Source organism: Mytilus trossulus, chromosome 10, assembly GCF_036588685.1.
Source record: "Mytilus trossulus isolate FHL-02 chromosome 10, PNRI_Mtr1.1.1.hap1, whole genome shotgun sequence".
Classification (NCBI taxonomy): Eukaryota; Metazoa; Mollusca; class Bivalvia; order Mytilida; family Mytilidae; genus Mytilus; species Mytilus trossulus.
Genome location: NC_086382.1, coordinates 24,805,466 through 24,816,479, shown reverse-complemented (window position 1 = coordinate 24,816,479; position 11,014 = coordinate 24,805,466). Strand labels below are relative to the sequence as shown.

Sequence of the window (11,014 nt, the reverse complement as noted above, 5' to 3'; positions counted from 1 at the left end):
CACTCATAACGTGCTTCGGAGCAACTTTGCTTGCGGAATAAAATTTCAATAACCGAAAACTAGTGGTCAGTGACATTGCTAATAAAAGAAAGATAATTACAATTACTGGTAAAAGAATCACAATTACAAACATATAAAAATTATCCCCATATATTAATGGAGGTCTACATATTTGCATGAATTCGACACGAGGTGTCAGTAATGTCCCACACAACGAAATTATGAACACACAACATATAGCTCCTCCAATGTATGTATATTTGTTCCTATCAAATTTGTTACTAGTTTTTACTAATTTTTGAGTACCAAAGTTAAACGATCTAACCACTAAAAATCTCTGTAAACAAAGAAGAAATATCAAACAATAATTTGATAGCAAGCCAAATGCAATAAGAAATATCTGCACAAGACATGATCCAACGTTTTCATGTTTCATTGTAGATCCTGACGAAAATATTGCTGACGAAATCCCCAAAGTACTGTCGCTGAAAAACAAAGCCAATATTGTAAGATGGTAGAAAGTTTTCTTCAGAGCCTTAAAACAAACAATGATATATGTGAAGTCAACTAAAATTGTCACTGATGCTAATGACGTTAATAGAACTGCAACTGCATAATCAACCTGTGCCGCCTGTTCCATGGTATCAGTATTCTGAAATATTGAAAGAAATACACTTAAATACAAGCTTAAGCTGTATATATTTCCCCAATTTGTTTTCTATGCAAGTGTTTGAAGTATAGTGTTATATTTAAAAGAATTCTATCAAAATATAACTAGTTAATTTTCTGGTATTCATTACCACGAGTCAATTTACACCTTATTTAGGATATGTTGTGTGAACAATGATTTGACTTCGAAATTTGACTGTATCTTTCTTTGATTTCTCATCGAAAACGGGATATAACTGATTCTTTATTATGGATGTTTTTTTTATAGGGAGAGTACGTTGTGATACGATTCATAAAAATTCAACAATCATCTGAATCCACATATTTTATAGGTAATTACTGTTATACCGTAATATTATTATTATCATCGGTACTAGCATTGAGTTTTCATTCAATAAATTGATACATAACCAAATATTGATCCTTATACAATTGTTCATCAATATTATCTTACAACCTTTCGATTTATGTTTAATAGCTTGACCATGCACACGACCATCTTTGACGTTGAAATAGTCGACGTTTTATTTTCCATTACTATAAGTACTCTCACATCCATTTGTCTTTTTTTTCATCAAATATAATTTTTCTGCACTTTACTGATGTTTCAAGCTATGCAACATTTTGCTTAATTGATCTAATAACAATAAAAGTTCTTGAGAAATAATTTAACTTTGGATGTATTGCGTCTTCTGATTATCTAACGTCGTGTTGTTCATTAGCGCATAGACATAGTTTTGTCATTTGACCATTACGTCATCAACGTTTGAGACATATATGACACACATTTGTATTTACAACCTGATACTTCACAATTATCTGTAGGTAAATTCTTAAATTTATAAACGCTCGGAAAAACTCATGTTTTATATAAAAAAAATTGAGCGAGTTGGTACCATTCATCAACAGTAGTCGTTGTATTATATGACAATGAAACTTCTGTATGCGAATCGTCTTAAATCATACGAAATCTTTTATAATAAAACAAAATGTTATTTTCGGGAGCGGTTTATTTTTTATTTATCTCAATTTTTCATATTTTCAAACAAAAACAAAATTATCTTGGCAGAATGGCGAGGTCAATGTTCTGTACAAGGAAATATACCTGAGACATTCATTTAAAGTATATGGCCATATAAATTTAAATAATAATATATCACTCAAATAAAGGTGGGAACATAATCTCAAATTAACTGTAGAAATTATAAAAGAGGGACGAAAGATACAGTCAAAATTATATAAAATTATGTTATCTCATTGTGCATAATTGAGATGAGATCATAAATATCGAGTTTTTATATGATGTTACATAGTCTTGTTTTGCGCAACTTAACGATGCATTTGCCAAATAATACCTCCCAATATTACAAATTTAGCCTTTTTTAATAATAAAAATAAGTTGTCCTGGAACAAAGTTCTATATCTGTTTTTTTCATTATTTAAATCATTTAAAAAATCTCTTAAATGAATTTGACGTATGCATCAAATTTGCTAACTTTTATTACACAAACTAAACCGTTCAATTGCAGTTATTTAAAAGCATAAATTATATCAGACCCCAGATCGACTCTTAGCAGTCACCGGTGTGTTTTTTGTTAATGAGTGTATGATACAACTCTTCGTTCAAGACTGTATTTATCACTAATTGTTTTTTTAGGAACTGGTTAAAACACTACAGAATATGATTTTTCATTCTTTGTATTTTTCAGCTAACAAATACAAATAAATGAAAGTATCTTACCTCCTATACATTTCTAAGAATATGACTGGTTAAAAGCAACCGCGTGAATACCTTGTATATTCAATATGAAGTTATAAGGTAGAAGTTTATTACAATACACGGTTATTATGGCTGTTTCCTTGCTTTCTTAAAACCACACGATATTGAGGAAAACTATGAAAGGTTTTAACAAATGAAGACATTGATGATAAACGATTTAGATACATTGTTGTCGTTGGCAATTAGTTGTGTAAAGACCAATAGAAGTCTATCCTATTATTGAATCCTTGATCACTTTGATAGGCCAATTGTCCAAACAGCATATTTAAAAAAAAGTTGGTAAGATTAATAATACATAAAACGGTATATATTTGGTCAGTAAATTCCATATGAGGATTTGAGCTTTGCTATTTCAATATTTCTATGATCCAAACAACAAAATCTATTATAAGCCATTGTAAATACATTATTTTGTGTAACGGATCATTAATTAACAAAAATGAGTGTTTCTACTTACATTCATGGTGCAGTTTTGTTACTAAGGTTTCCCTATTGATTTGTCCTGAAATTGAAAAACAATGCAAGTTAATTATACAAAATCACAAAAACAATTCTTTTTGTCAGAATATGACAGTTGCTGTGCATTCGTTTGATGTGCCATTTGATCAGGGAATCTCCGTTTTGAATTTTCTTCGGAATTCAGTATGTGTGTGATTTTACTTTTCAATATATATCTAGTATGTTCTATTATGTGTCTGTTTGTCTTTTTCATTTTTAGCCATGTGGTTGTCAGTTTGATTTAGATTTGTGAGTTTGACTGTCCCTTTGGTATCTTTCGTCCCTCCTCCTGCAAGAAATAGTATTAGATAAACACATGTATGCTGCTGAAATACAAGAAGTTATTTTTTTAATCAACATCATAACTTTTAATATTTCAATCGGTTTTCAGTCATTTCAAGGATCATTTGTCAATTTGTTACCAAAATGTTACTAAAATAATTGAGTTAAAGAAAATCCTGCATTATTAGTATGACACAGCTTCAATGACATAGTAATCCTTCAGATAAAACACAAAAAAGAGTTAATAGGATTTCCCACCAATCCCTATATTACATTGTCCGACACATAGTTCTGTTTTGGAAATGTTTACATTTAAATCAGTATTGTAGTACAGAATTAGTTGAGTATGAATCTAAAAAAATTATCCAACATACCAGGATTATAATTTAATACACCAGATGCGCGTTTCGTCTACATAAGACTCATAGGTGACGCTCAGATCAAAAAAATTATACAGTTGAAGAGCATTGTTGAAAGCTACTACTAGTTTCGTTAAAAACTGAATTCCTTTGGGTTTGTACATTTAAAGGGATCCACAACACCTTATGCTAATTACGTGTTTCTCGTATCTTTTTTTATCCAATTCATAAGATCATTACTTTTCTTGTTTGAATTGTTTTACCATAGGCACACTGTTGCAATTTATAGCTTGCTGTTAGATGTGAGCAAAGGCTTCTATTTATGTTTACTTTGAACACATTATGACTTTGATAGTTATATCATTAATAAAAGCAACAGTAGTATATCGCTGTTCAAAACTCACAAATCCATGGACAAAAAACAAAATCGGGGTAACAAACTAAAACCGAGGAAAAAGCATTAAATATAAGAGGAGAACAACGACACAACACTGAAAAAGTAACACACACAGAAACGGACCAAGCATCAGACAAAATCCCACGAGAATACCAAATATAACATCAAATCAAATGCGTGAATTTTGGATAGACAAGTACCGTTACACGTTTTATCGCAATGTGAATTTACACTGCTATGTATTTAAATAAACAATTCACGTTAATTGTGTGGTTCAAAGTTTATTGTCTTTTGTATATTTTTATAAACAAGTCGAAGTAAAAATTTTGTAAAAATAATCCATATTTTAAGGGCCAAATTTTTTTTAAATGTGGTAAACCCTTTAAAAAAACCACTTTCATTTTGTTTATTCCGTAACATATGTAGAATTTAACTTTCATCAGTAACGTTTATACTAAAAACTGTAAGCCAGTAAAGAATTGAGACTTACCGATAATTATATAATATAACTTCCTGTAACCGTGAATAAAAGTTGGTCACTGGAAAGATTTTTGTTTTATCTTTGTATGTGTGTATCAGGTATCAGGTAAAACATAATTAAAATCATTCAATATGCGGTATTAAAATTAATCTAGGATTAATTTGCTAAACACCTTCTATGTAAGAGTGTTAACATCATTAGATTAATAATGGATTTATGTTATTGCAATGCTTCAATCACACCATAGTATCTTTCTACGTGAGACTCAGTATAATTAATAATCGACTAATCAACACTTTTTGCAATGTTTATATTATATATATTGATAAGTACGTTTGAGACCGTGACAACTCTGCAAAACATTTATCCATCGGATCACAATCAATGATAACGGTAACACACGGCCAACGAGAGCTTTATTATTGTGAAGCCAAGATAGTCGTGTGGTCTAGCGGGGCGGCTGCAGTGCAGGCGATTTGGTGTCACGATATCTCAGTAGCATGGGTTCGAATCCCGGCGAGGAAAGAACTAAAAATTTGCGAAAGCAAATTTACAGATCTAACATTGTTGGGTTGATGTTTAGACGAGTTGTATATATACATAAATACATTCATCTATGATTATCACAAAGATGTGAAACCGGTTGGAGAAAAATGTAGAGAATTAAAGGACTTGAAGAGCATATCGAAATTTAATTTTATTTATAAATATTGATATACACATTGCAATTGTGTTGATAATTTGGTTATATGTCAATCTATATATAAGTTATTAACAACATCATCTTTCATTATAGTGTTATAATCTAATATTCCATTATACTTCCACATACATGTAGATCTATTACTTATATATGTCGTGTACATTTTATTATTTTGTACAGGTTATTACTTGTTCAAAAACTTTGTATGAGTAATTACTTGTATGATGCTATCATACAAGTTATTACCTGTACAAATATAATTGAACCAGTAATTATTTGTACAATTTTTGTTGAGATAAAGATAATAACTTGTACAACACAATATTTTTTACTTGTATGTGCTTCTACTTTTGCTTTAAACAAAATGTTTCATTTAAAAACAACTTTCTTTGAGTTAGTAAGTCTGGTTTTTTTTTCTCAATTTGTGGGTATTATTTTTCTTTTACTGTTTTCTCGTATTTATTTATTAAATTTGTTGAGAACAAAAAATAATCTGCATTTTGCTTCTTATATGGACTTAATTTTTTTAGCCAGGAAATAATACATGCACTCTGTTGTTAAACTTTTTTAAATTTCTTATACGTTTCTTAACTATCCTGTATTTTTACCAAACTTGGACAGAAACTTCTTGCAATCAAAAGATAGTATCAAGAGGAATATTTATTTTTTTACTTATTTTTGTTGAGCCTGCCATTAACAGCAACAGTAAACGAGACACTAGGTTCCGTAGAACCCTTACGAATTTTTCTTATCAAAGAGTGTATGTATTTTTGGAATCTATAGTGTTTGTTTTTGTTTTTATTTTATTTTTTCAAATGTGTATTCTGTACCTAGTTGTTTTTTTGTTGTTGTATGGGATATACAAGTACCCGGCCACGTCCACTCTGTGTATTATTTCTGACTGTATCTATCTGATGAGTTAATCCTGTTTAAACTGATTTGTATTGTTCGTTCTTATGTTCTATGTTCTTATGTTGTAATGTTACACCACTGTCTCAGGTTAGGAGAAGGGTTGGGATCCTGCTAATTAACATGTTTAACCCTGCCACATTATGTATGTGCCTTTCCCAAGCTTGTTATTCAATGGTTGTCTCTTGTCGATGTGTTACATATTTTTTGTCGTTCATTTATGTACATGAAAAAGTCCGTTTTCTAGTTTGAATTGTTTTACATTTGCTATTTCGGGGACTTTTAAAGCTGACTATTTGGTATGGGCTTTGCTCATTATTGAAGACCATGTGGTGACATATTGCTGTTTATATCTGTGTCATCTTTTCTCTTGTTTGTCTCATTGACAATTATATCAATCAGAGTAACAACATAACATAGCATGATACATTTAGCAAATTAAGCTTAACAGTTTGTTGCCACTTAAATACTGACTACTGGTGCAAAGCAACAAATTTGTTAAAATCAAAATAAAACCATTCTACATTTTTATTTTCAAAAATAAATCATGATAAAAAGTTGCATATGTAATATCATATACTGGAATTAAGGGATAAACCTACTAGATCAAAGAAGAAGCACATACTATGTAACAACTCAAATATATTGTGTTGTTCAAATTATTATGTTTTTCTCAACAAAAATTGTACAAGTAATTACTGGTACAATTATATTTGTACGGGTAATAACTTGTATGGTGGCGTCATCATCATTACCCAAGATTCCCATAATGAACTTATTATCCATTTTATCAACTTATCTTTATTGTATAAATAATTCATGTAACCCATGTAATCGTCGATAACATAACAGGTCTGTATTTGATTTTTAAGAAATGCATTGAAGCAATATTATAACAAATTGCCAAAGAAGCACGATGTTTCCACAACAGAAAAAAAAAAAGAAAACTGCATAAATTCTGTAATTTCATCGTTTTTGTGAAAACAGTACAAAATATGTCGTAATTGTGACGCCATCACATACAAATCCTAATGATTTTCATTTAAATTTCTTGACCCTATGCATTTCTAAACAGTATGTGTCTATTTGAAAATGTTATCAATAGTTTTATTATCTTGGGTCAAAACCAGGCCTTAATGCCCCTATTAAATAGTTTTTCCCTTGTTTATGGATTCTAATAACATGAAAGTTGTCGTCTTTGAACTGAAAATCATTATCTGACTTCATGCTAGCATTTTTGTACCATCACCAAACAATATAATGACAAAGTGAAAACACATGAGATAGGCATAATCAGTATAATGTCAAACAACAGACATTAATTACCCAAAATTACGAACTTTGAAAGAAATCTGAAGGTTCCAATTACCAAAACCTCATTGCAAATAGAAATAAGTGAATAAATGATCAACAAGAAACTTCACATACAATTTAAAAGAAAAGAGTAGATTGGGAAAACTTTTTAAAAAACACCATTGCAAAAAAAACCAGGTGATAAAACAAATGAATGACTGAAAATAGTAAATGCATTATCAAAACATAGTTTAACATAATTATGTTTTGTTTACCTTTGATTCTTCCAGTATTGTCTTTTTGTCTTTTGAGTTTTTAGCCATGGTGCTGTCGGTTTATTTTTCGATCTAGGAATTTGACTGTCCCTCTGCTATCTTCCGCCCCTCTTTTATTCTATATATCATGAATATTTTGTCTTGATAGTTTCTCATTTCATTTTATCGTCTTCAAACATTTTCTGTTATTGCCAATCAATATATTGATAAAGTAAAGAAACCTGAGATAAGCATAATCAGCATTATGCAAACAAAAGACACTGTTTAAAAAATAGCAATTACTAAAGTTATCAGATGGTACCTTTTAGCAAACACTCATCAGTTAAAATGTCAAACAAAGCTATTGCGATTAGATCGAAATAAAAAAAGGACAATCAAACAATCCTTAACACCATATCATAGGAAAGTGTATATTGAATGACACGAACCCAACATAATACTGGGAATATGGAAACTCGTCAGCTAAGAAGAGTTGGCGGGTCTTCAAAATAACATTTAAATAAGACAAAACTACATGTATATCACGTGTAAGATAGAAATTGAAAAACTTAAAAAAAACTTGCAAAAACCAAAGGATAACATTCATGAGAGACAAACAATAGTAAATACATTATTAAAACGTAGTTTTACGCAATCAAACTTAGGCCGTGTTCACATTGACCTAAATTTGGTGTTGTGTTAGTGTAACTTACACGTAAACTAAACACAATTGCGTTCCCATTGATAAAACTCAATGTTTACATGTAGTTTATATCATGTTTTATTTACATACAATCGATAGTCAATGTAGGCCTTGTGTAGGTTAAGTGTACACAAAACTAGGTATTTAGGAAAATAGTTTTACCGTGTATATATTTAAGGAGGAAACTTTTTTTGTATTAGTATTATAGTTCTTTACAGAAATTGTTGTCTAAGGCCGTGTTCACATTGACCTTAATTCGGTGTTGTGTTAGTGTAACTCACACGTTAACTAAACACAATTGCGTTCCCATTTGTTTAAATGTAGTTTAAATCATGTTTATCTACACACAGTCGATAGTCAATGTAGGCCTTGTGTAGGTTACGTGTACACAAAACTAGGCTTTTAGGACATGAGTTTTACCGTGTTATGTTTAAGGAGGAAACTATTTTTGAGTAAAATTGATATTTTTGATAAGAATTAGTATAGTTCTTTACAGAAATTGTTGTCTAAGTTTTACACGTACTTTATTAACCCCTGATCAAGACTCAAAGCAGCATCATTGCCGAACCCATAAAGCAGCAACCAATTGATTTTTCGGGAGTGGGGCTATTATAGTTGAGTACAAAACATAAAGGCAAAGGGTGGTGGTGGTGAGCTAGGGATTTTGTTTTGGAAACAAAAAATGTTTGTTTCACTCTCAGATGCCGCTTTATATAATGCTAAAATTGATTTCGACTTGTCACCAAAATTTGTCCTGAAAAAAAATCAATAGCCCACGCCCCTTTACCCCCCCCCCCCCCTGGCTCCCCTCCCCCTCCCCAAAAAATTAAGTAAATAGGTGCTGCCTAATACATTTGAAAAGGTCTTCCCAAATCGACTTGACGTACACAGAAATATTCGCCACTGGTCTTTACTCAAACAACGATTCACGCATAAATGCATGACTAAAACAAGTGTGGGGTAAATGATACGTTTGTCTAGTATCTCAGATCCGTTAAATAACACTTAAAATAAATAAAAAAACGTTACCCTATTCTTTTACCAAATACTCCTTGGAGAAGAAATACCATTTGAAACAAACAGAAAAGATAAAAATGTAGTGATCCCTAATATCTCAATCCTTTTTTTTCGGCTGTAAGCACGCTGTTGCAGCTAACGTTCTAATGCGTAATCGAGACATCTCTTGTATATTCAAACTATTGCAAATTATAAAAGTGGCTTTCTTAAAGTAGCAACCACTTAACTAAAGGAAGGGGGAGGGTTGTGTATCTTTTTTTTTTTATCTGAGTCAGATTTATTTTTTCGCGCGTACGTTTTTATTCCTTTCTTTTCGATGCTGGTGATCAAATACATTTTTTGTTCAATATTTAACACTATAATGTATGGGGAAACTCTTGATTCAGAATATATTTTATCATCTGTATGACCATTTTTATTTTTTTTATCAAATTGTGGATCGAAATATTTCCATTCCCACCACCACCCCCTTTTGAAGTCAAATGGTTTTTCCCTTACCGCTAGAAAAAATTTCCAAAAATTTTACAGTTATTTTTGTTAAAGAAAAATAACGTACTTTATTAACCCCTGATCAAGGCTCAAAGCAGCATCATTGCCGAACCCATAAGGCATCAACCAATTGATTTTCGGGGGGGAGCTATTATAGTTGAGTATAAAACATAAATGCAGGGTGCGGGATGGTGGGCTATGGATTTTGTTTTGGAAGAAAACATGTTTCCAGTTTTTGGCCCTGAATTTGTTTTTGTTTGTTTCACCCTCAGCTGCCCCTTAATATAATGCTAAAATAGATTTTGACTTGTCACCAAAATTTGTCCTGTAAAAAATCTAAAGCCCACGCCCAACCCTAGTATCTCAGATCCGTTAAATAACACTTAAAATTAAAAAAAAAATACGTTACGCTATTCCTTTATCAAATACTCCTTGTTGAAGAAATACAATTTGAAACAAACAGAAAAGATAAAAATGTAGTGATCCATAATATCTCAGTCGTTTTTTTTCGGCATTCACGTTGCTGCAGCTAACGTTTTCTAATGCGTAATCGAGACATCTCTAGTATATTAAAACTACTGCAAATTATTAAAAAGGCTTTTATAAAGTAGCAACCACTTAACTTAAAAAAGGGGGAGGGTTATTATTTTTTATCTGATTCAGATTTGTTTTTCGCGTGTACGTTTTATTCCGGTTTTTTTCTTCGATGCTGATGTAGATGTAGATGTAGATCAAATACTTTTTTTCAATATTTACAACTATAATGTATGGGGAAACTCTTGATTCACATTAATTTTTTTACCCTTTGTATGACCAGAATATTTCCATCCCCCTTTTAGGTCAAATGGTCGTTCCCTTACTGCTAGACAAATTGTCCGAAAACTTTGAATTCAGTTCTACGTAATGAACATTTAAATGACAAATAGTTTACAAGTGTGAACAAATCTTATGTACAGGTAATTAAACAAGGTGTATAGGTGTGAACAAATTTAATGTGAAACCAGTGTCCATTACATTAAACTAATTGTAAACATGTTTACTGTACACGGCGTTTGGTGTGAACACGGTCTTATTTACCTTAAATGCAATCAAGCAAAGACCAAGCAGTATGTGGACTTATATGTTCGAACGTTGTATATTCAATTTAGATAACGTCAGCTCTAACCAATTAAAAACCAGT

The 11,014-nt window shown here is 31.1% G+C and overlaps 1 long non-coding RNA gene across 1 annotated transcript; it reads right to left on the bottom strand.

Annotated features, from left to right (window-relative positions):
- Window positions 1-477: 477 nt before the first annotated feature.
- Window positions 478-4,566, bottom strand: LOC134686686 (uncharacterized). The gene is made up of 3 exons (XR_010101639.1): window positions 4,476-4,566; window positions 2,907-2,951; window positions 478-652 (listed from the first exon to the last, which is right to left on the bottom strand). It is a non-coding gene; the product is annotated as an uncharacterized LOC134686686 (long non-coding RNA).
- Between the last annotated feature and the right edge of the window lie 6,448 nt (window positions 4,567-11,014).